The sequence below is a fragment of the Phyllobates terribilis genome, unplaced genomic scaffold (assembly GCF_046119375.1).
Source record: "Phyllobates terribilis strain yellow unplaced genomic scaffold, ASM4611937v1 Scaffold_2__4_contigs__length_985480577, whole genome shotgun sequence".
Classification (NCBI taxonomy): domain Eukaryota; kingdom Metazoa; phylum Chordata; class Amphibia; order Anura; family Dendrobatidae; genus Phyllobates; species Phyllobates terribilis.
This window is the reverse complement of record NW_027362762.1, coordinates 842,274,658-842,301,013: the sequence shown is the minus strand read 5'-3', so window position 1 is coordinate 842,301,013 and position 26,356 is coordinate 842,274,658.

The following is a 26,356-nucleotide window of genomic DNA, read 5'->3' as shown; positions in this document are numbered from 1 at the left end:
CTAGATACAGAAAAAAAATATTTTTAATTTGCAACCTGATGGAGGTCAGTATAGATGGACTAATAAACCAAGTCCCACACACTGCTAGAAGCCAAAATTTTTTTTCAGAGCTAGATGCAGAACAAAATTATATTCAATTTGCAACTTGATGGAGGTCAGTATAGATGGACTAATAGACGAAGAACCACACACTGCTAGAAGCCCAAATTTTTTTTCAGAGCTAGATGCAGAAAAAAAATTAGATTCAATTTGCAACCTGATGGAGGTCAGTATAGATGGACTAAGAGAACAAGTTCCACACACTGCTAGAAGCCCAAATATTTTTTCCGAGCTAGATGCAGAAAAAAATTATTTTTAATTTGCAACCTGATGGAGGTCAGTATAGATGGACTAATAGACAAAGTCCCACACACTGCTAAAAGCCCAAATTTTTTTTCAGAGCTAGATGCAGAAAAAAATTATATTCAATTTGCAACCTGATGGAGGTCAGTATAGATGGACTAATAGACCAAGTCCCACACACCGCTAGAAGCCCAAATTTTTTTTCAGAGCTAGATGCAAAAAAAAAATTATATTCAATTTTCAACCTGATGGAGGTCAGTATAGATGGACTAATAGAACAAGTCCCACACACTGCTAGAAGCCCAAATATTTTTTTCAGAGCTAGATGCAGAAAAAAATTATTTTTAATTTGCAACCTGATGGAGGTCAGTAAAGATGGACTAATAGTCAAAGTCCCGCACACTGCTAGAAGCCCAAATTTTTTTTCAGAGCTAGATGCAGAAAAAAATTATATTCAATTTGCATCCTGATAGAGGTTAGTATAGATGGACTAATAGACCAAGTCCCACACACTGCTAGAAGCCCAATTTTTTTTTCAGAGCTAGATGCAGAAAAAAATTATATTCAATTTGCAAACTGATGGAGGTCAGTATAGATGGACTAATAGAACAAGTCCCACACACTGCTAGATGCCCAAATTTTTTTTCAGAGCTAGATGCAGAAAAAAATTATATTCAATTTGCAACCTGATGGAGGTCAGTATAGATGGACTAATAGAACAAGTTCCACACACTGCTAGATGCCCAAATATTTTTTCAGAGCTAGATGCAGAAAGAAAATATTTTTAATTTGCAACCTGATGGAGGTCAGTATAGATGGACTAATAGACCAAGTCCCACACACTGCTAGAAGCCCAATTTTTTTTTCAGAGCTAGATGTAGAAAAAAATTATATTCAATTTGCAACCTGATGGAGGTCAGTATAGATGGACTAATAGAACAAATCCCACACACTGCTAGAAGCCCAAATATTTTTTCAGAGCTAGATGCAGAAAAAAAATATTTTTAATTTGCAACCAGATGGAGGTCAGTATAGATGGACTAATAGAACAAGTCCCACACACTGCTAGGGCCCCAAATTTTTTTTCAGAGCTAGATGCAGAAAAAAATGATATTCAATTTGCAACCTGATGGAGGTCAGTATAGATGGACTAATGGAACAAGTCCCACACACTGCTAGAAGCCCAAATATTTTTTCAGAGCTAGATGCAGAAAAAAATTATTTTTAATTTGCAACCTGATGAAGGTCAGTATAGATGGACTAATAGACCAAGTTCCACACACTGCTAGAAGCCAAAAATTTTTTTCAGAGCTAGATGCAGAAAAAAATTATATTCAATTTGCAACCTGATGGAGGTCAGTATAGATGGACTAATAGAACAAGTCCCACACACTGCTAGAAGCCCAAATATTTTTTCAGCGCTAGATGCAGAAAAAAAATATTTTTAATTTGCAACCTGATGGAGGTCAGTATAGATGGACTAATAGACCAAGTCCCACACACTGCTAGAAGCCCAAATTTTTTTTCAGAGCTAGATGCAGAACAAAATTATATTCAATTTGCAACTTGATGGAGGTCAGTATAGATGGACTAATAGACCAAGAACCACACACTGCTAGAAGCCCAAATTTTTTTTCAGAGCTAGATGCAGAAAAAAAATTAGGTTCAATTTGCAACCTGATGGAGGTCAGTATAGATGGACTAATAGAACAAGTCCCACACACTGCTAGAAGCCCAAATATTTTTTCAGAGCTAGATGCAGAAAAAAATTATTTTTAATTTGCAACCTGATGGAGGTCAGTATAGATGGACTAATAGACCAAGTCCCACACACTGCTAGAAGCCCAAATTTTTTTTCACAGCTAGATGCAGAAAAAAATTATATTCAATTTGCAACCTGATGGAGGTCAGTATAGATGGACTAATAGACCAAGTCCCACACACTGCTAGAAGCCCAAATTTTTTTTCAGAGCTAGATGCAAAAAAAAAATTATATTCAATTTTCAACCTGATGGAGGTCAGTATAGATGGACTAATAGAACAAGTCCCACACACTGCTAGAAGCCCAAATATTTTTTTCAGAGCTAGATGCAGAAAAAAATTATTTTTAATTTGCAACCTGATGGAGGTCAGTAAAGATGGACTAATAGACAAAGTCCCACACACTGCTAGAAGCCCAAATTTTTTTTCAGAGCTAGATGCAGAAAAAAATTATATTCAATTTGCAACCTGATAGAGGTTAGTATAGATGGACTAATAGACCAAGTCCCACACACTGCTAGAAGCCCAATTTTTTTTTCAGAGCTAGATGCAGAAAAAAATTATATTCAATTTGCAACCTGATGGAGGTCAGTATAGATGGACTATTAGAACAAGTCCCACACACTGCTAGAAGCCCAAATTTTTTTTCAGAGCTAGATGCAGAAAAAAATTATATTCAATTTGCAACCTGATGGAGGTCAGTATAGATGGACTAATAGAACAAGTTCCACACACTGCTTGATGCCCAAATATTTTTTCAGAGCTAGATGCAGAAAGAAAATATTTTTAATTTGCAACCTTATGGAGGTCAGTATAGATGGACTAATAGACCAAGTCCCACACACTGCTAGAAGCCCAATTTTTTTTTCAGAGCTAGATGTAGAAAAAAATTATATTCAATTTGCAACCTGATGGAGGTCAGTATAGATGGAATAATAGAACAAATCCCACACACTGCAAGAAGCCCAAATATTTTTTCAGAGCTAGATGCAGAAAAAAATTATTTTTAATTTGCAACCTGATGGAGGTCAGTATAGATGGACTAATAGAAAAGTCCCACACACTGCTAGAAGCCCAAATTTTTTATCAGAGCTAGATGCAGAACAAAATTATATTCAATTTGCAACTTGATGGAGGTCAGTATAGATGGACTAATAGACCAAGTCCCACACACTGCTAGAAGCCCAATTTTTTTTTCAGAGCTAGACGTAGAAAAAAATTATATTCAATTTGCAACCTGATGGAGGTCAGTATAGATGGACTAATAGAACAAATCCCACACACTGCTAGAAGCCCAAATATTTTTTCAGAGCTAGATGCAGAAAAAAAATATTTTTAATTTGCAACCTGATGGAGGTCAGTATAGATGGACTAATAGAACAAGTCCCACACACTGCTAGGGCCCCAAATTTTTTTTCAGAGCTAGATGCAGAAAAAAATGATATTCAATTTGCAACCTGATGGAGGTCAGTATAGATGGACTAATGGAACAAGTCCCACACACTGCTAGAAGCCCAAATATTTTTTCAGAGCTAGATGCAGAAAAAAATTATTTTTAATTTGCAACCTGATGAAGGTCAGTATACATGGACTAATAGACCAAGTCCCACACACTGCTAGAAGCCCAAATTTTTTTTCAGAGCTAGATGCAGAAAAAAATTATATTCAATTTGCAACCTGATGGAGGTCAGTATAGATGGACTAATAGAACAAGTCCCACACACTGCTAGAAGCCCAAATATTTTTTCAGCGCTAGATGCAGAAAAAAAATATTTTTAATTTGCAACCTGATGGAGGTCAGTATAGATGGACTAATAGACCAAGTCCCACACACTGCTAGAAGCCCAAATTTTTTTTCAGAGCTAGATGCAGAACAAAATTATATTCAATTTGCAACTTGATGGAGGTCAGTATAGATGGACTAATAGACCAAGAACCATACACTGCTAGAAGCCCAAATTTTTTTTCAGAGCTAGATGCAGAAAAAAAATTAGATTCAATTTGCAACCTGATGGAAGTCAGTATAGATGGACTAATAGAACAAGTCCCACACACTGCTAGAAGCCCAAATATTTTTTCAGAGCTAGATGCAGAAAAAAATTATTTTTAATTTGCAACCTGATGGAGGTCAGTATAGATTAACTAATAGACCAAGTCCCACACACTGCTAGAAGCCCAAATTTTTTTTCAGAGCTAGATGCAGAAAAAAATTATATTCAATTTGCAACCTGATGGAGGTCAGTATAGATGGACTAATAGACCAAGTCCCACACACTGCTAGAAGCCCAAATTTTTTTTCAGAGCTAGATGGAAAAAAAAAATTATATTCAATTTTCAACCTGATGGAGGTCAGTATAGATGGACTAATAGAACAAGTCCCACACACTGCTAGAAGCCCAAATATTTTTTTCAGAGCTAGATGCAGAAAAAAATTATTTTTAATTTGCAACCTGATGGAGGTCAGTAAATATGGACTAATAGACAAAGTCCCACACACTGCTAGAAGCCCAATTTTTTTTTCAGAGCTAGATGCAGAAAATAATTATATTCAATTTGCAACCTGATAGAGGTTAGTATAGATGGACTAATAGACCAAGTCCCACACACTGCTAGAAGCCCAAATTTTTTTTCAGAGCTAGATGCAGAAAAAAATTATATTCAATTTGCAACCTGATGGAGGTCAGTATAGATGGACTAATAGAACAAGTTCCACACACTGCTAGATGCCCAAATATTTTTTCAGAGCTAGATGCAGAAAGAAAATATTTTTAATTTGCAACCTAATGGAGGTCAGTATAGATGGACTAATAGACCAAGTCCCACACACTGCTAGAAGCCCAATTTTTTTTTCAGAGCTAGATGTAGAAAAAAATTATATTCAATTTGCAACCTGATGGAGGTCAGTATAGATGGAATAATAGAACAAATCCCACACACTGCAAGAAGCCCAAATATTTTTTCAGAGCTAGATGCAGAAAAAAATTATTTTTAATTTGCAACCTGATGGAGGTCAGTATAGATGGACTAATAGAAAAGTCCCACACACTGCTAGAAGCCCAATTTTTTTTCAGAGCTAGATGCAGAACAAAATTATATTCAATTTGCAACTTGATGGAGGTCAGTATAGATGGACTAATAGACCAAGAACCACACACTGCTAGAAGCCCAAATTTTTTTTCAGAGCTAGATGCAGAAAAAAAATTAGATTCAATTTGCAACCTGATGGAGGTCAGTATAGATGGACTAATAGAACAAGTCCCACACACTGCTAGAAGCCCAAATATTTTTTCAGAGCTAGATGCAGAAAAAAATTATTTTTAATTTGCAACCTGATGGAGGTCAGTAAAGATGGACTAATAGACAAAGTCCCACACACTGCTAGAAGCCCAAATTTTTTTTCAGAGCTAGATGCAGAAAAAAATTATATTCAATTTGCAACCTGATAGAGGTTAGTATAGATGGACTAATAGACCAAGTCCCACACACTGCTAGAAGCCCAATTTTTTTTTCAGAGCTAGATGCAGAAAAAAATTATATTCAATTTGCAACCTGATGGAGGTCAGTATAGATGGACTAATAGAACAAGTCCCACACACTGCTAGAAGCCCAAATTTTTTTTCAGAGCTAGATGTAGAAAAAAATTATATTCAATTTGCAACCTGATGGAGGTCAGTATAGATGGAATAATAGAACAAATCCCACACACTGCTAGAAGCCCAAATATTTTTTCAGAGCTAGATGCAGAAAAAAATTATTTTTAATTTGCAACCTGATGGAGTTCAGTATAGATGGACTAATAGAACAAGTCCCACACACTGCTAGGGCCCCAAATTTTTTTTCAGAGCTAGATGCAGAAAAAAATGATATTCAATTTGCAACCTGATGGAGGTCAGTATAGATGGACTAATGGAACAAGTCCCACAAACTGCTAGAAGCCCAAATATTTTTTCAGAGCAAGATGCAGAAAAAAATTATTTTTAATTTGCAACCTGATGAAGGTCAGTATAGATGGACTAATAGACCAAGTCCCACACACTGCTAGAAGCCCAAATATTTTTTCAGAGCTAGATGCAGAACAAAATTATATTCAATTTGCAACCTGATGGAGGTCAGTATAGATGGACTAATAGACCAAGTCCCACACACTGCTAGAAGCCCAAATTTTTTTTCAGAGCTAGATGCAGAAAAAAAATTAGATTCAATTTGCAACCTGATGGAGGTCAGTATAGATGGACTAACAGACCAAGTCCCACACACTGCTAGAAGCCCAATTTTTTTTTCAGAGCTAGATGCAGAAAAAAATTATATTCAATTTGCAACCTGATGGAGGTTAGTATAGATGGACTAATAGACCAAGTCCCACACACTGCTAGAAGCCCAAATATTTTTTCAGAGCTAGATGCAGAAAGAAAATATTTTTAATTTGCAACCTGATGGAGGTCAGTATAGATGGACTAATAGACCAAGTCCCACACACTGCTAGAAGCCCAATTTTTTTTTCAGAGCTAGATGTAGAAAAAAAATTATATTCAATTTGCATCCTGATGGAGGTCAGTATAGATGGACTAATAGAACAAGTCCCACACACTGCTAGAAGCCCAAATATTTTTTCAGAGCTAGATGCAGAAAAAAATTATTTTTAATTTGCAACCTGATGGAGGTCAGTATAGATGGACTAATAGACCAAGTCCCACACACTGCTAGAAGCCCAAATTTTTTTTCAGAGCTAGATGCAGAAAAAAATTATATTAAATTTGCAACCTGATGGAGGTTAGTATAGATGGACTAATAGACCAAGTCCCACACACTGCTAGAAGCCCAAATTTTTTTTCAGAGCTAGATGCAGAAAAAAATTATATTCAATTTGCAACCTAATGGAGGTCAGTATAGATCGACTAATAGAACAAGTCCCACACACTGCTAGAAGCCCAAATTTTTTTTCAGAGCTAGATGCAGAAAAAAATTATATTCAATTTGCAACCTGATGGAGGTCAGTATAGATGGACTAATAGAACAAGTTCCACACACTGCTAGAAGCCCAAATATTTTTTCAGAGCTAGATGCAGAAAAAAAATATTTTTAATTTGCAACCTGATGGAGGTCAGTATAGATGGACTAATAGAACAAGTCCCAGACACTGCTAGAAGCCCAAATATTTTTTCAGAGCTAGATGCAGAAAAAAATTATATTCAATTTGCAACCTGATGGAGGTCAGTATAGATGGACTAATAGAACAAGTCCCACACACTGCTAGAAGCCCAAATATTTTTTCAGAGCTAGATGCAGAAAAAAAATATTTTTAATTTGCAACCTGATGGAGGTCAGTATAGATGGACTAATAAACCAAGTCCCACACACTGCTAGAAGCCAAAATTTTTTTTCAGAGCTAGATGCAGAACAAAATTATATTCAATTTGCAACTTGATGGAGGTCAGTATAGATGGACTAATAGACGAAGAACCACACACTGCTAGAAGCCCAAATTTTTTTTCAGAGCTAGATGCAGAAAAAAAATTAGATTCAATTTGCAACCTGATGGAGGTCAGTATAGATGGACTAAGAGAACAAGTTCCACACACTGCTAGAAGCCCAAATATTTTTTCAGAGCTAGATGCAGAAAAAAATTATTTTTAATTTGCAACCTGATGGAGGTCAGTATAGATGGACTAATAGACAAAGTCCCACACACTGCTAAAAGCCCAAATTTTTTTTCAGAGCTAGATGCAGAAAAAAATTATATTCAATTTGCAACCTGATGGAGGTCAGTATAGATAGACTAATAGACCAAGTCCCACACACTGCTAGAAGCCCAAATTTTTTTTCAGAGCTAGATGCAAAAAAAAAATTATATTCAATTTTCAACCTGATGGAGGTCAGTATAGATGGACTAATAGAACAAGTCCCACACACTGCTAGAAGCCCAAATATTTTTTTCAGAGCTAGATGCAGAAAAAAATTATTTTTAATTTGCAACCTGATGGAGGTCAGTAAAGATGGACTAATAGTCAAAGTCCCGCACACTGCTAGAAGCCCAAATTTTTTTTCAGAGCTAGATGCAGAAAAAAATTATATTCAATTTGCAACCTGATAGAGGTTAGTATAGATGGACTAATAGACCAAGTCCCACACACTGCTAGAAGCCCAATTTTTTTTTCAGAGCTAGATGCAGAAAAAAATTATATTCAATTTGCAAACTGATGGAGGTCAGTATAGATGGACTAATAGAACAAGTCCCACACACTGCTAGATGCCCAAATTTTTTTTCAGAGCTAGATGCAGAAAAAAATTATATTCAATTTGCAACCTGATGGAGGTCAGTATAGATGGACTAATAGAACAAGTTCCACACACTGCTAGATGCCCAAATATTTTTTCAGAGCTAGATGCAGAAAGAAAATATTTTTAATTTGCAACCTGATGGAGGTCAGTATAGATGGACTAATAGACCAAGTCCCACACACTGCTAGAAGCCCAATTTTTTTTTCAGAGCTAGATGTAGAAAAAAATTATATTCAATTTGCAACCTGATGGAGGTCAGTATAGATGGACTAATAGAACAAATCCCACACACTGCTAGAAGCCCAAATATTTTTTCAGAGCTAGATGCAGAAAAAAAATATTTTTAATTTGCAACCAGATGGAGGTCAGTATAGATGGACTAATAGAACAAGTCCCACACACTGCTAGGGCCCCAAATTTTTTTTCAGAGCTAGATGCAGAAAAAAATGATATTCAATTTGCAACCTGATGGAGGTCAGTATAGATGGACTAATGGAACAAGTCCCACACACTGCTAGAAGCCCAAATATTTTTTCAGAGCTAGATGCAGAAAAAAATTATTTTTAATTTGCAACCTGATGAATGTCAGTATAGATGGACTAATAGACCAAGTTCCACACCCTGCTAGAAGCCAAAAATTTTTTTCAGAGCTAGATGCAGAAAAAAATTATATTCAATTTGCAACCTGATGGAGGTCAGTATAGATGGACTAATAGAACAAGTCCCACACACTGCTAGAAGCCCAAATATTTTTTCAGCGCTAGATGCAGAAAAAAAATATTTTTAATTTGCAACCTGATGGAGGTCAGTATAGATGGACTAATAGACCAAGTCCCACACACTGCTAGAAGCCCAAATTTTTTTTCAGAGCTAGATGCAGAACAAAATTATATTCAATTTGCAACTTGATGGAGGTCAGTATAGATGGACTAATAGACCAAGAACCACACCCTGCTAGAAGCCAAAAATTTTTTTCAGAGCTAGATGCAGAAAAAAATTATATTCAATTTGCAACCTGATGGAGGTCAGTATAGATGGACTAATAGAACAAGTCCCACACACTGCTAGAAGCCCAAATATTTTTTCAGCGCTAGATGCAGAAAAAAAATATTTTTAATTTGCAACCTGATGGAGGTCAGTATAGATGGACTAATAGACCAAGTCCCACACACTGCTAGAAGCCCAAATTTTTTTTCAGAGCTAGATGCAGAACAAAATTATATTCAATTTGCAACTTGATGGAGGTCAGTATAGATGGACTAATAGACCAAGAACCACACACTGCTAGAAGCCCAAATTTTTTTTCAGAGCTAGATGCAGAAAAAAAATTAGGTTCAATTTGCAACCTGATGGAGGTCAGTATAGATGGACTAATAGAACAAGTCCCACACACTGCTAGAAGCCCAAATATTTTTTCAGCGCTAGATGCAGAAAAAAAATATTTTTAATTTGCAACCTGATGGAGGTCAGTATAGATGGACTAATAGACCAAGTCCCACACACTGCTAGAAGCCCAAATTTTTTTTCAGAGCTAGATGCAGAACAAAATTATATTCAATTTGCAACTTGATGGAGGTCAGTATAGATGGACTAATAGACCAAGAACCATACACTGCTAGAAGCCCAAATTTTTTTTCAGAGCTAGATGCAGAAAAAAAATTAGATTCAATTTGCAACCTGATGGAAGTCAGTATAGATGGACTAATAGAACAAGTCCCACACACTGCTAGAAGCCCAAATATTTTTTCAGAGCTAGATGCAGAAAAAAATTATTTTTAATTTGCAACCTGATGGAGGTCAGTATAGATTAACTAATAGACCAAGTCCCACACACTGCTAGAAGCCCAAATTTTTTTTCAGAGCTAGATGCAGAAAAAAATTATATTCAATTTGCAACCTGATGGAGGTCAGTATAGATGGACTAATAGACCAAGTCCCACACACTGCTAGAAGCCCAAATTTTTTTTCAGAGCTAGATGGAAAAAAAAAATTATATTCAATTTTCAACCTGATGGAGGTCAGTATAGATGGACTAATAGAACAAGTCCCACACACTGCTAGAAGCCCAAATATTTTTTTCAGAGCTAGATGCAGAAAAAAATTATTTTTAATTTGCAACCTGATGGAGGTCAGTAAATATGGACTAATAGACAAAGTCCCACACACTGCTAGAAGCCCAATTTTTTTTTCAGAGCTAGATGCAGAAAATAATTATATTCAATTTGCAACCTGATAGAGGTTAGTATAGATGGACTAATAGACCAAGTCCCACACACTGCTAGAAGCCCAAATTTTTTTTCAGAGCTAGATGCAGAAAAAAATTATATTCAATTTGCAACCTGATGGAGGTCAGTATAGATGGACTAATAGAACAAGTTCCACACACTGCTAGATGCCCAAATATTTTTTCAGAGCTAGATGCAGAAAGAAAATATTTTTAATTTGCAACCTAATGGAGGTCAGTATAGATGGACTAATAGACCAAGTCCCACACACTGCTAGAAGCCCAATTTTTTTTTCAGAGCTAGATGTAGAAAAAAATTATATTCAATTTGCAACCTGATGGAGGTCAGTATAGATGGAATAATAGAACAAATCCCACACACTGCAAGAAGCCCAAATATTTTTTCAGAGCTAGATGCAGAAAAAAATTATTTTTAATTTGCAACCTGATGGAGGTCAGTATAGATGGACTAATAGAAAAGTCCCACACACTGCTAGAAGCCCAATTTTTTTTCAGAGCTAGATGCAGAACAAAATTATATTCAATTTGCAACTTGATGGAGGTCAGTATAGATGGACTAATAGACCAAGAACCACACACTGCTAGAAGCCCAAATTTTTTTTCAGAGCTAGATGCAGAAAAAAAATTAGATTCAATTTGCAACCTGATGGAGGTCAGTATAGATGGACTAATAGAACAAGTCCCACACACTGCTAGAAGCCCAAATATTTTTTCAGAGCTAGATGCAGAAAAAAATTATTTTTAATTTGCAACCTGATGGAGGTCAGTAAAGATGGACTAATAGACAAAGTCCCACACACTGCTAGAAGCCCAAATTTTTTTTCAGAGCTAGATGCAGAAAAAAATTATATTCAATTTGCAACCTGATAGAGGTTAGTATAGATGGACTAATAGACCAAGTCCCACACACTGCTAGAAGCCCAATTTTTTTTTCAGAGCTAGATGCAGAAAAAAATTATATTCAATTTGCAACCTGATGGAGGTCAGTATAGATGGACTAATAGAACAAGTCCCACACACTGCTAGAAGCCCAAATTTTTTTTCAGAGCTAGATGCAGAAAAAAATTATATTCAATTTGCAACCTGATGGAGGTCAGTATAGATGGACTAATAGAACAAGTTCCACACACTGCTAGATGCCCAAATATTTTTTCAGAGCTAGATGCAGAAAGAAAATATTTTTAATTTGCAACCTGATGGAGGTCAGTATAGATGGACTAATAGACCAAGTCCCACACACTGCTAGAAGCCCAATTTTTTTTTCAGAGCTAGATGTAGAAAAAAATTATATTCAATTTGCAACCTGATGGAGGTCAGTATAGATGGAATAATAGAACAAATCCCACACACTGCTAGAAGCCCAAATATTTTTTCAGAGCTAGATGCAGAAAAAAATTATTTTTAATTTGCAACCTGATGGAGTTCAGTATAGATGGACTAATAGAACAAGTCCCACACACTGCTAGGGCCCCAAATTTTTTTTCAGAGCTAGATGCAGAAAAAAATGATATTCAATTTGCAACCTGATGGAGGTCAGTATAGATGGACTAATGGAACAAGTCCCACAAACTGCTAGAAGCCCAAATATTTTTTCAGAGCAAGATGCAGAAAAAAATTATTTTTAATTTGCAACCTGATGAAGGTCAGTATAGATGGACTAATAGACCAAGTCCCACACACTGCTAGAAGCCCAAATATTTTTTCAGAGCTAGATGCAGAACAAAATTATATTCAATTTGCAACCTGATGGAGGTCAGTATAGATGGACTAATAGACCAAGTCCCACACACTGCTAGAAGCCCAAATTTTTTTTCAGAGCTAGATGCAGAAAAAAAATTAGATTCAATTTGCAACCTGATGGAGGTCAGTATAGATGGACTAACAGACCAAGTCCCACACACTGCTAGAAGCCCAATTTTTTTTTCAGAGCTAGATGCAGAAAAAAATTATATTCAATTTGCAACCTGATGGAGGTTAGTATAGATGGACTAATAGACCAAGTCCCACACACTGCTAGAAGCCCAAATATTTTTTCAGAGCTAGATGCAGAAAGAAAATATTTTTAATTTGCAACCTGATGGAGGTCAGTATAGATGGACTAATAGACCAAGTCCCACACACTGCTAGAAGCCCAATTTTTTTTTCAGAGCTAGATGTAGAAAAAAAATTATATTCAATTTGCATCCTGATGGAGGTCAGTATAGATGGACTAATAGAACAAGTCCCACACACTGCTAGAAGCCCAAATATTTTTTCAGAGCTAGATGCAGAAAAAAATTATTTTTAATTTTCAACCTGATGGAGGTCAGTATAGATGGACTAATAGACCAAGTCCCACACACTGCTAGAAGCCCAAATTTTTTTTCAGAGCTAGATGCAGAAAAAAATTATATTAAATTTGCAACCTGATGGAGGTTAGTATAGATGGACTAATAGACCAAGTCCCACACACTGCTAGAAGCCCAAATTTTTTTTCAGAGCTAGATGCAGAAAAAAATTATATTCAATTTGTAACCTGATGGAGGTCAGTATAGATCGACTAATAGAACAAGTCCCACACACTGCTAGAAGCCCAATTTTTTTTTCAGAGCTAGATGCAGAAAAAAATTATATTCAATTTGCAACCTGATGAAGGTCAGTATAGATGGACTAATAGAACAAGTTCCACACACTGCTAGAAGCCCAAATATTTTTTCAGAGCTAGATGCAGAAAAAAAATATTTTTAATTTGCAACCTGATGGAGGTCAGTATAGATGGACTAATAGAACAAGTCCCAGACACTGCTAGAAGCCCAAATATTTTTTCAGAGCTAGATGCAGAAAAAAATTATATTCAATTTGCAACCTGATGGAGGTCAGTATAGATGGACTAATAGAACAAGTCCCACACACTGCTAGAAGCCCAAATATTTTTTCAGAGCTAGATGCAGAAAAAAAATATTTTTAATTTGCAACCTGATGGAGGTCAGTATAGATGGACTAATAAACCAAGTCCCACACACTGCTAGAAGCCAAAATTTTTTTTCAGAGCTAGATGCAGAACAAAATTATATTCAATTTGCAACTTGATGGAGGTCAGTATAGATGGACTAATAGACGAAGAACCACACACTGCTAGAAGCCCAAATTTTTTTTCAGAGCTAGATGCAGAAAAAAAATTAGATTCAATTTGCAACCTGATGGAGGTCAGTATAGATGGACTAAGAGAACAAGTTCCACACACTGCTAGAAGCCCAAATATTTTTTCAGAGCTAGATGCAGAAAAAAATTATTTTTAATTTGCAACCTGATGGAGGTCAGTATAGATGGACTAATAGACAAAGTCCCACACACTGCTAAAAGCCCAAATTTTTTTTCAGAGCTAGATGCAGAAAAAAATTATATTCAATTTGCAACCTGATGGAGGTCAGTATAGATAGACTAATAGACCAAGTCCCACACACTGCTAGAAGCCCAAATTTTTTTTCAGAGCTAGATGCAAAAAAAAAATTATATTCAATTTTCAACCTGATGGAGGTCAGTATAGATGGACTAATAGAACAAGTCCCACACACTGCTAGAAGCCCAAATATTTTTTTCAGAGCTAGATGCAGAAAAAAATTATTTTTAATTTGCAACCTGATGGAGGTCAGTAAAGATGGACTAATAGTCAAAGTCCCGCACACTGCTAGAAGCCCAAATTTTTTTTCAGAGCTAGATGCAGAAAAAAATTATATTCAATTTGCAACCTGATAGAGGTCAGTATAGATGGACTAATAGAACAAGTCCCACACACTGCTAGATGCCCAAATTTTTTTTCAGAGCTAGATGCAGAAAAAAATTATATTCAATTTGCAACCTGATGGAGGTCAGTATAGATGGACTAATAGAACAAGTTCCACACACTGCTAGATGCCCAAATATTTTTTCAGAGCTAGATGCAGAAAGAAAATATTTTTAATTTGCAACCTGATGGAGGTCAGTATAGATGGACTAATAGACCAAGTCCCACACACTGCTAGAAGCCCAATTTTTTTTTCAGAGCTAGATGCAGAAAAAAATTATATTCAATTTGCAAACTGATGGAGGTCAGTATAGATGGACTAATAGAACAAGTCCCACACACTGCTAGATGCCCAAATTTTTTTTCAGAGCTAGATGCAGAAAAAAATTATATTCAATTTGCAACCTGATGGAGGTCAGTATAGATGGACTAATAGAACAAGTTCCACACACTGCTAGATGCCCAAATATTTTTTCAGAGCTAGATGCAGAAAGAAAATATTTTTAATTTGCAACCTGATGGAGGTCAGTATAGATGGACTAATAGACCAAGTCCCACACACTGCTAGAAGCCCAATTTTTTTTTCAGAGCTAGATGTAGAAAAAAATTATATTCAATTTGCAACCTGATGGAGGTCAGTATAGATGGACTAATAGAACAAATCCCACACACTGCTAGAAGCCCAAATATTTTTTCAGAGCTAGATGCAGAAAAAAAATATTTTTAATTTGCAACCAGATGGAGGTCAGTATAGATGGACTAATAGAACAAGTCCCACACACTGCTAGGGCCCCAAATTTTTTTTCAGAGCTAGATGCAGAAAAAAATGATATTCAATTTGCAACCTGATGGAGGTCAGTATAGATGGACTAATGGAACAAGTCCCACACACTGCTAGAAGCCCAAATATTTTTTCAGAGCTAGATGCAGAAAAAAATTATTTTTAATTTGCAACCTGATGAATGTCAGTATAGATGGACTAATAGACCAAGTTCCACACCCTGCTAGAAGCCAAAAATTTTTTTCAGAGCTAGATGCAGAAAAAAATTATATTCAATTTGCAACCTGATGGAGGTCAGTATAGATGGACTAATAGAACAAGTCCCACACACTGCTAGAAGCCCAAATATTTTTTCAGCGCTAGATGCAGAAAAAAAATATTTTTAATTTGCAACCTGATGGAGGTCAGTATAGATGGACTAATAGACCAAGTCCCACACACTGCTAGAAGCCCAAATTTTTTTTCAGAGCTAGATGCAGAACAAAATTATATTCAATTTGCAACTTGATGGAGGTCAGTATAGATGGACTAATAGACCAAGAACCACACACTGCTAGAAGCCCAAATTTTTTTTCAGAGCTAGATGCAGAAAAAAAATTAGGTTCAATTTGCAACCTGATGGAGGTCAGTATAGATGGACTAATAGAACAAGTCCCACACACTGCTAGAAGCCCAAATATTTTTTCAGAGCTAGATGCAGAAAAAAATTATTTTTAATTTGCAACCTGATGGAGGTCAGTATAGATGGACTAATAGACCAAGTCCCACACACTGCTAGAAGCCCAAATTTTTTTTCACAGCTAGATGCAGAAAAAAATTATATTCAATTTGCAACCTGATGGAGGTCAGTATAGATGGACTAATAGACCAAGTCCCACACACTGCTAGAAGCCCAAATTTTTTTTCAGAGCTAGATGCAAAAAAAAAATTATATTCAATTTTCAACCTGATGGAGGTCAGTATAGATGGACTAATAGAACAAGTCCCACACACTGCTAGAAGCCCAAATATTTTTTTCAGAGCTAGATGCAGAAAAAAATTATTTTTAATTTGCAACCTGATGGAGGTCAGTAAAGATGGACTAATAGACAAAGTCCCACACACTGCTAGAAGCCCAAATTTTTTTTCAGAGCTAGATGCAGAAAAAAATTATATTCAATTTGCAACCTGATGGAGGTCAGTATAGATGGACTATTAGAACAAGTCCCACACACTGCTAGAAGCCCAAATTTTTTTTCAGAGCTAGATGCAGAAAAAAATTATATTCAATTTGCAACCTGATGGAGGTCAGTATAGATGGACTAATAGAACAAGTTCCACACACTGCTTGATGCCCAAATATTTTTTCAGAGCTAGATGCAGAAAGAAAATATTTTTAATTTGCAACCTTATGGAGGTCAGTATAGATGGACTAATAGACCAAGTCCCACACACTGCTAGAAGCCCAATTTTTTTTTCAGAGCTAGATGTAGAAAAAAATTATATTCAATTTGCAACCTGATGGAGGTCAGTATAGATGGAATAATAGAACAAATCCCACACACTGCAAGAAGCCCAAATATTTTTTCAGAGCTAGATGCAGAAAAAAATTATTTTTAATTTGCAACCTGATGGAGGTCAGTATAGATGGACTAATAGAAAAGTCCCACACACTGCTAGAAGCCCAAATTTTTTATCAGAGCTAGATGCAGAACAAAATTATATTCAATTTGCAACTTGATGGAGGTCAGTATAGATGGACTAATAGACCAAGTCCCACACACTGCTAGAAGCCCAATTTTTTTTTCAGAGCTAGACGTAGAAAAAAATTATATTCAATTTGCAACCTGATGGAGGTCAGTATAGATGGACTAATAGAACAAATCCCACACACTGCTAGAAGCCCAAATATTTTTTCAGAGCTAGATGCAGAAAAAAAATATTTTTAATTTGCAACCTGATGGAGGTCAGTATAGATGGACTAATAGAACAAGTCCCACACACTGCTAGGGCCCCAAATTTTTTTTCAGAGCTAGATGCAGAAAAAAATGATATTCAATTTGCAACCTGATGGAGGTCAGTATAGATGGACTAATGGAACAAGTCCCACACACTGCTAGAAGCCCAAATATTTTTTCAGAGCTAGATGCAGAAAAAAATTATTTTTAATTTGCAACCTGATGAAGGTCAGTATACATGGACTAATAGACCAAGTCCCACACACTGCTAGAAGCCCAAATTTTTTTTCAGAGCTAGATGCAGAAAAAAATTATATTCAATTTGCAACCTGATGGAGGTCAGTATAGATGGACTAATAGAACAAGTCCCACACACTGCTAGAAGCCCAAATATTTTTTCAGCGCTAGATGCAGAAAAAAAATATTTTTAATTTGCAACCTGATGGAGGTCAGTATAGATTGACTAATAGACCAAGTCCCACACACTGCTAGAAGCCCAAATTTTTTTTCAGAGCTAGATGCAGAACAAAATTATATTCAATTTGCAACTTGATGGAGGTCAGTATAGATGGACTAATAGACCAAGAACCATACACTGCTAGAAGCCCAAATTTTTTTTCAGAGCTAGATGCAGAAAAAAAATTAGATTCAATTTGCAACCTGATGGAAGTCAGTATAGATGGACTAATAGAACAAGTCCCACACACTGCTAGAAGCCCAAATATTTTTTCAGAGCTAGATGCAGAAAAAAATTATTTTTAATTTGCAACCTGATGGAGGTCAGTATAGATTAACTAATAGACCAAGTCCCACACACTGCTAGAAGCCCAAATTTTTTTTCAGAGCTAGATGCAGAAAAAAATTATATTCAATTTGCAACCTGATGGAGGTCAGTATAGATGGACTAATAGACCAAGTCCCACACACTGCTAGAAGCCCAAATTTTTTTTCAGAGCTAGATGGAAAAAAAAAATTATATTCAATTTTCAACCTGATGGAGGTCAGTATAGATGGACTAATAGAACAAGTCCCACACACTGCTAGAAGCCCAAATATTTTTTTCAGAGCTAGATGCAGAAAAAAATTATTTTTAATTTGCAACCTGATGGAGGTCAGTAAATATGGACTAATAGACAAAGTCCCACACACTGCTAGAAGCCCAATTTTTTTTTCAGAGCTAGATGCAGAAAATAATTATATTCAATTTGCAACCTGATAGAGGTTAGTATAGATGGACTAATAGACCAAGTCCCACACACTGCTAGAAGCCCAAATTTTTTTTCAGAGCTAGATGCAGAAAAAAATTATATTCAATTTGCAACCTGATGGAGGTCAGTATAGATGGACTAATAGAACAAATTCCACACACTGCTAGATGCCCAAATATTTTTTCAGAGCTAGATGCAGAAAGAAAATATTTTTAATTTGCAACCTAATGGAGGTCAGTATAGATGGACTAATAGACCAAGTCCCACACACTGCTAGAAGCCCAATTTTTTTTTCAGAGCTAGATGTAGAAAAAAATTATATTCAATTTGCAACCTGATGGAGGTCAGTATAGATGGAATAATAGAACAAATCCCACACACTGCAAGAAGCCCAAATATTTTTTCAGAGCTAGATGCAGAAAAAAATTATTTTTAATTTGCAACCTGATGGAGGTCAGTATAGATGGACTAATAGAAAAGTCCCACACACTGCTAGAAGCCCAATTTTTTTTCAGAGCTAGATGCAGAACAAAATTATATTCAATTTGCAACTTGATGGAGGTCAGTATAGATGGACTAATAGACCAAGAACCACACACTGCTAGAAGCCCAAATTTTTTTTCAGAGCTAGATGCAGAAAAAAAATTAGATTCAATTTGCAACCTGATGGAGGTCAGTATAGATGGACTAATAGAACAAGTCCCACACACTGCTAGAAGCCCAAATATTTTTTCAGAGCTAGATGCAGAAAAAAATTATTTTTAATTTGCAACCTGATGGAGGTCAGTAAAGATGGACTAATAGACAAAGTCCCACACACTGCTAGAAGCCCAAATTTTTTTTCAGAGCTAGATGCAGAAAAAAATTATATTCAATTTGCAACCTGATAGAGGTTAGTATAGATGGACTAATAGACCAAGTCCCACACACTGCTAGAAGCCCAATTTTTTTTTCAGAGCTAGATGCAGAAAAAAATTATATTCAATTTGCAACCTGATGGAGGTCAGTATAGATGGACTAATAGAACAAGTCCCACACACTGCTAGAAGCCCAAATTTTTTTTCAGAGCTAGATGCAGAAAAAAATTATATTCAATTTGCAACCTGATGGAGGTCAGTATAGATGGACTAATAGAACAAGTTCCACACACTGCTAGATGCCCAAATATTTTTTCAGAGCTAGATGCAGAAAGAAAATATTTTTAATTTGCAACCTGATGGAGGTCAGTATAGATGGACTAATAGACCAAGTCCCACACACTGCTAGAAGCCCAATTTTTTTTTCAGAGCTAGATGTAGAAAAAAATTATATTCAATTTGCAACCTGATGGAGGTCAGTATAGATGGAATAATAGAACAAATCCCACACACTGCTAGAAGCCCAAATATTTTTTCAGAGCTAGATGCAGAAAAAAATTATTTTTAATTTGCAACCTGATGGAGTTCAGTATAGATGGACTAATAGAACAAGTCCCACACACTGCTAGGGCCCCAAATTTTTTTTCAGAGCTAGATGCAGAAAAAAATGATATTCAATTTGCAACCTGATGGAGGTCAGTATAGATGGACTAATGGAACAAGTCCCACAAACTGCTAGAAGCCCAAATATTTTTTCAGAGCAAGATGCAGAAAAAAATTATTTTTAATTTGCAACCTGATGAAGGTCAGTATAGATGGACTAATAGACCAAGTCCCACACACTGCTAGAAGCCCAAATATTTTTTCAGAGCTAGATGCAGAACAAAATTATATTCAATTTGCAACCTGATGGAGGTCAGTATAGATGGACTAATAGACCAAGTCCCACACACTGCTAGAAGCCCAAATTTTTTTTCAGAGCTAGATGCAGAAAAAAAATTAGATTCAATTTGCAACCTGATGGAGGTCAGTATAGATGGACTAACAGACCAAGTCCCACACACTGCTAGAAGCCCAATTTTTTTTTCAGAGCTAGATGCAGAAAAAAATTATATTCAATTTGCAACCTGATGGAGGTTAGTATAGATGGACTAATAGACCAAGTCCCACACACTGCTAGAAGCCCAAATATTTTTTCAGAGCTAGATGCAGAAAGAAAATATTTTTAATTTGCAACCTGATGGAGGTCAGTATAGATGGACTAATAGACCAAGTCCCACACACTGCTAGAAGCCCAATTTTTTTTTCAGAGCTAGATGTAGAAAAAAAATTATATTCAATTTGCATCCTGATGGAGGTCAGTATAGATGGACTAATAGAACAAGTCCCACACACTGCTAGAAGCCCAAATATTTTTTCAGAGCTAGATGCAGAAAAAAATTATTTTTAATTTGCAACCTGATGGAGGTCAGTATAGATGGACTAATAGACCAAGTCCCACACACTGCTAGAAGCCCAAATTTTTTTTCAGAGCTAGATGCAGAAAAAAATTATATTAAATTTGCAACCTGATGGAGGTTAGTATAGATGGACTAATAGACCAAGTCCCACACACTGCTAGAAGCCCAAATTTTTTTTCAGAGCTAGATGCAGAAAAAAATTATATTCAATTTGCAACCTAATGGAGGTCAGTATAGATCGACTAATAGAACAAGTCCCACACACTGCTAGAAGCCCAAATTTTTTTTCAGAGCTAGATGCAGAAAAAAATTATATTCAATTTGCAACCTGATGGAGGTCAGTATAGATGGACTAATAGAACAAGTTCCACACACTGCTAGAAGCCCAAATATTTTTTCAGAGCTAGATGCAGAAAAAAAATATTTTTAATTTGCAACCTGATGGAGGTCAGTATAGATGGACTAATAGAACAAGTCCCAGACACTGCTAGAAGCCCAAATATTTTTTCAGAGCTAGATGCAGAAAAAAATTATATTCAATTTGCAACCTGATGGAGGTCAGTATAGATGGACTAATAGAACAAGTCCCACACACTGCTAGAAGCCCAAATATTTTTTCAGAGCTAGATGCAGAAAAAAAATATTTTTAATTTGCAACCTGATGGAGGTCAGTATAGATGGACTAATAAACCAAGTCCCACACACTGCTAGAAGCCAAAATTTTTTTTCAGAGCTAGATGCAGAACAAAATTATATTCAATTTGCAACTTGATGGAGGTCAGTATAGATGGACTAATAGACGAAGAACCACACACTGCTAGAAGCCCAAATTTTTTTTCAGAGCTAGATGCAGAAAAAAAATTAGATTCAATTTGCAACCTGATGGAGGTCAGTATAGATGGACTAAGAGAACAAGTTCCACACACTGCTAGAAGCCCAAATATTTTTTCAGAGCTAGATGCAGAAAAAAATTATTTTTAATTTGCAACCTGATGGAGGTCAGTATAGATGGACTAATAGACAAAGTCCCACACACTGCTAAAAGCCCAAATTTTTTTTCAGAGCTAGATGCAGAAAAAAATTATATTCAATTTGCAACCTGATGGAGGTCAGTATAGATAGACTAATAGACCAAGTCCCACACACTGCTAGAAGCCCAAATTTTTTTTCAGAGCTAGATGCAAAAAAAAAATTATATTCAATTTTCAACCTGATGGAGGTCAGTATAGATGGACTAATAGAACAAGTCCCACACACTGCTAGAAGCCCAAATATTTTTTTCAGAGCTAGATGCAGAAAAAAATTATTTTTAATTTGCAACCTGATGGAGGTCAGTAAAGATGGACTAATAGTCAAAGTCCCGCACACTGCTAGAAGCCCAAATTTTTTTTCAGAGCTAGATGCAGAAAAAAATTATATTCAATTTGCAACCTGATAGAGGTTAGTATAGATGGACTAATAGACCAAGTCCCACACACTGCTAGAAGCCCAATTTTTTTTTCAGAGCTAGATGCAGAAAAAAATTATATTCAATTTGCAAACTGATGGAGGTCAGTATAGATGGACTAATAGAACAAGTCCCACACACTGCTAGATGCCCAAATTTTTTTTCAGAGCTAGATGCAGAAAAAAATTATATTCAATTTGCAACCTGATGGAGGTCAGTATAGATGGACTAATAGAACAAGTTCCACACACTGCTAGATGCCCAAATATTTTTTCAGAGCTAGATGCAGAAAGAAAATATTTTTAATTTGCAACCTGATGGAGGTCAGTATAGATGGACTAATAGACCAAGTCCCACACACTGCTAGAAGCCCAATTTTTTTTTCAGAGCTAGATGTAGAAAAAAATTATATTCAATTTGCAACCTGATGGAGGTCAGTATAGATGGACTAATAGAACAAATCCCACACACTGCTAGAAGCCCAAATATTTTTTCAGAGCTAGATGCAGAAAAAAAATATTTTTAATTTGCAACCAGATGGAGGTCAGTATAGATGGACTAATAGAACAAGTCCCACACACTGCTAGGGCCCCAAATTTTTTTTCAGAGCTAGATGCAGAAAAAAATGATATTCAATTTGCAACCTGATGGAGGTCAGTATAGATGGACTAATGGAACAAGTCCCACACACTGCTAGAAGCCCAAATATTTTTTCAGAGCTAGATGCAGAAAAAAATTATTTTTAATTTGCAACCTGATGAATGTCAGTATAGATGGACTAATAGACCAAGTTCCACACCCTGCTAGAAGCCAAAAATTTTTTTCAGAGCTAGATGCAGAAAAAAATTATATTCAATTTGCAACCTGATGGAGGTCAGTATAGATGGACTAATAGAACAAGTCCCACACACTGCTAGAAGCCCAAATATTTTTTCAGCGCTAGATGCAGAAAAAAAATATTTTTAATTTGCAACCTGATGGAGGTCAGTATAGATGGACTAATAGACCAAGTCCCACACACTGCTAGAAGCCCAAATTTTTTTTCAGAGCTAGATGCAGAACAAAATTATATTCAATTTGCAACTTGATGGAGGTCAGTATAGATGGACTAATAGACCAAGAACCACACCCTGCTAGAAGCCAAAAATTTTTTTCAGAGCTAGATGCAGAAAAAAATTATATTCAATTTGCAACCTGATGGAGGTCAGTATAGATGGACTAATAGAACAAGTCCCACACACTGCTAGAAGCCCAAATATTTTTTCAGCGCTAGATGCAGAAAAAAAATATTTTTAATTTGCAACCTGATGGAGGTCAGTATAGATGGACTAATAGACCAAGTCCCACACACTGCTAGAAGCCCAAATTTTTTTTCAGAGCTAGATGCAGAACAAAATTATATTCAATTTGCAACTTGATGGAGGTCAGTATAGATGGACTAATAGACCAAGAACCACACACTGCTAGAAGCCCAAATTTTTTTTCAGAGCTAGATGCAGAAAAAAAATTAGGTTCAATTTGCAACCTGATGGAGGTCAGTATAGATGGACTAATAGAACAAGTCCCACACACTGCTAGAAGCCCAAATATTTTTTCAGCGCTAGATGCAGAAAAAAAATATTTTTAATTTGCAACCTGATGGAGGTCAGTATAGATGGACTAATAGACCAAGTCCCACACACTGCTAGAAGCCCAAATTTTTTTTCAGAGCTAGATGCAGAACAAAATTATATTCAATTTGCAACTTGATGGAGGTCAGTATAGATGGACTAATAGACCAAGAACCATACACTGCTAGAAGCCCAAATTTTTTTTCAGAGCTAGATGCAGAAAAAAAATTAGATTCAATTTGCAACCTGATGGAAGTCAGTATAGATGGACTAATAGAACAAGTCCCACACACTGCTAGAAGCCCAAATATTTTTTCAGAGCTAGATGCAGAAAAAAATTATTTTTAATTTGCAACCTGATGGAGGTCAGTATAGATTAACTAATAGACCAAGTCCCACACACTGCTAGAAGCCCAATTTTTTTTTCAGAGCTAGATGCAGAAAAAAATTATATTCAATTTGCAACCTGATGGAGGTCAGTATAGATGGACTAATAGACCAAGTCCCACACACTGCTAGAAGCCCAAATTTTTTTTCAGAGCTAGATGGAAAAAAAAAATTATATTCAATTTTCAACCTGATGGAGGTCAGTATAGATGGACTAATAGAACAAGTCCCACACACTGCTAGAAGCCCAAATATTTTTTTCAGAGCTAGATGCAGAAAAAAATTATTTTTAATTTGCAACCTGATGGAGGTCAGTAAATATGGACTAATAGACAAAGTCCCACACACTGCTAGAAGCCCAATTTTTTTTTCAGAGCTAGATGCAGAAAATAATTATATTCAATTTGCAACCTGATAGAGGTTAGTATAGATGGACTAATAGACCAAGTCCCACACACTGCTAGAAGCCCAAATTTTTTTTCAGAGCTAGATGCAGAAAAAAATTATATTCAATTTGCAACCTGATGGAGGTCAGTATAGATGGACTAATAGAACAAGTTCCACACACTGCTAGATGCCCAAATATTTTTTCAGAGCTAGATGCAGAAAGAAAATATTTTTAATTTGCAACCTAATGGAGGTCAGTATAGATGGACTAATAGACCAAGTCCCACACACTGCTAGAAGCCCAATTTTTTTTTCAGAGCTAGATGTAGAAAAAAATTATATTCAATTTGCAACCTGATGGAGGTCAGTATAGATGGAATAATAGAACAAATCCCACACACTGCAAGAAGCCCAAATATTTTTTCAGAGCTAGATGCAGAAAAAAATTATTTTTAATTTGCAACCTGATGGAGGTCAGTATAGATGGACTAATAGAAAAGTCCCACACACTGCTAGAAGCCCAATTTTTTTTCAGAGCTAGATGCAGAACAAAATTATATTCAATTTGCAACTTGATGGAGGTCAGTATAGATGGACTAATAGACCAAGAACCACACACTGCTAGAAGCCCAAATTTTTTTTCAGAGCTAGATGCAGAAAAAAAATTAGATTCAATTTGCAACCTGATGGAGGTCAGTATAGATGGACTAATAGAACAAGTCCCACACACTGCTAGAAGCCCAAATATTTTTTCAGAGCTAGATGCAGAAAAAAATTATTTTTAATTTGCAACCTGATGGAGGTCAGTAAAGATGGACTAATAGACAAAGTCCCACACACTGCTAGAAGCCCAAATTTTTTTTCAGAGCTAGATGCAGAAAAAAATTATATTCAATTTGCAACCTGATAGAGGTTAGTATAGATGGACTAATAGACCAAGTCCCACACACTGCTAGAAGCCCAATTTTTTTTTCAGAGCTAGATGCAGAAAAAAATTATATTCAATTTGCAACCTGATGGAGGTCAGTATAGATGGACTAATAGAACAAGTCCCACACACTGCTAGAAGCCCAAATTTTTTTTCAGAGCTAGATGCAGAAAAAAATTATATTCAATTTGCAACCTGATGGAGGTCAGTATAGATGGACTAATAGAACAAGTTCCACACACTGCTAGATGCCCAAATATTTTTTCAGAGCTAGATGCAGAAAGAAAATATTTTTAATTTGCAACCTGATGGAGGTCAGTATAGATGGACTAATAGACCAAGTCCCACACACTGCTAGAAGCCCAATTTTTTTTTCAGAGCTAGATGTAGAAAAAAATTATATTCAATTTGCAACCTGATGGAGGTCAGTATAGATGGAATAATAGAACAAATCCCACACACTGCTAGAAGCCCAAATATTTTTTCAGAGCTAGATGCAGAAAAAAATTATTTTTAATTTGCAACCTGATGGAGTTCAGTATAGATGGACTAATAGAACAAGTCCCACACACTGCTAGGGCCCCAAATTTTTTTTCAGAGCTAGATGCAGAAAAAAATGATATTCAATTTGCAACCTGATGGAGGTCAGTATAGATGGACTAATGGAACAAGTCCCACAAACTGCTAGAAGCCCAAATATTTTTTCAGAGCAAGATGCAGAAAAAAATTATTTTTAATTTGCAACCTGATGAAGGTCAGTATAGATGGACTAATAGACCAAGTCCCACACACTGCTAGAAGCCCAAATATTTTTTCAGAGCTAGATGCAGAACAAAATTATATTCAATTTGCAACCTGATGGAGGTCAGTATAGATGGACTAATAGACCAAGTCCCACACACTGCTAGAAGCCCAAATTTTTTTTCAGAGCTAGATGCAGAAAAAAAATTAGATTCAATTTGCA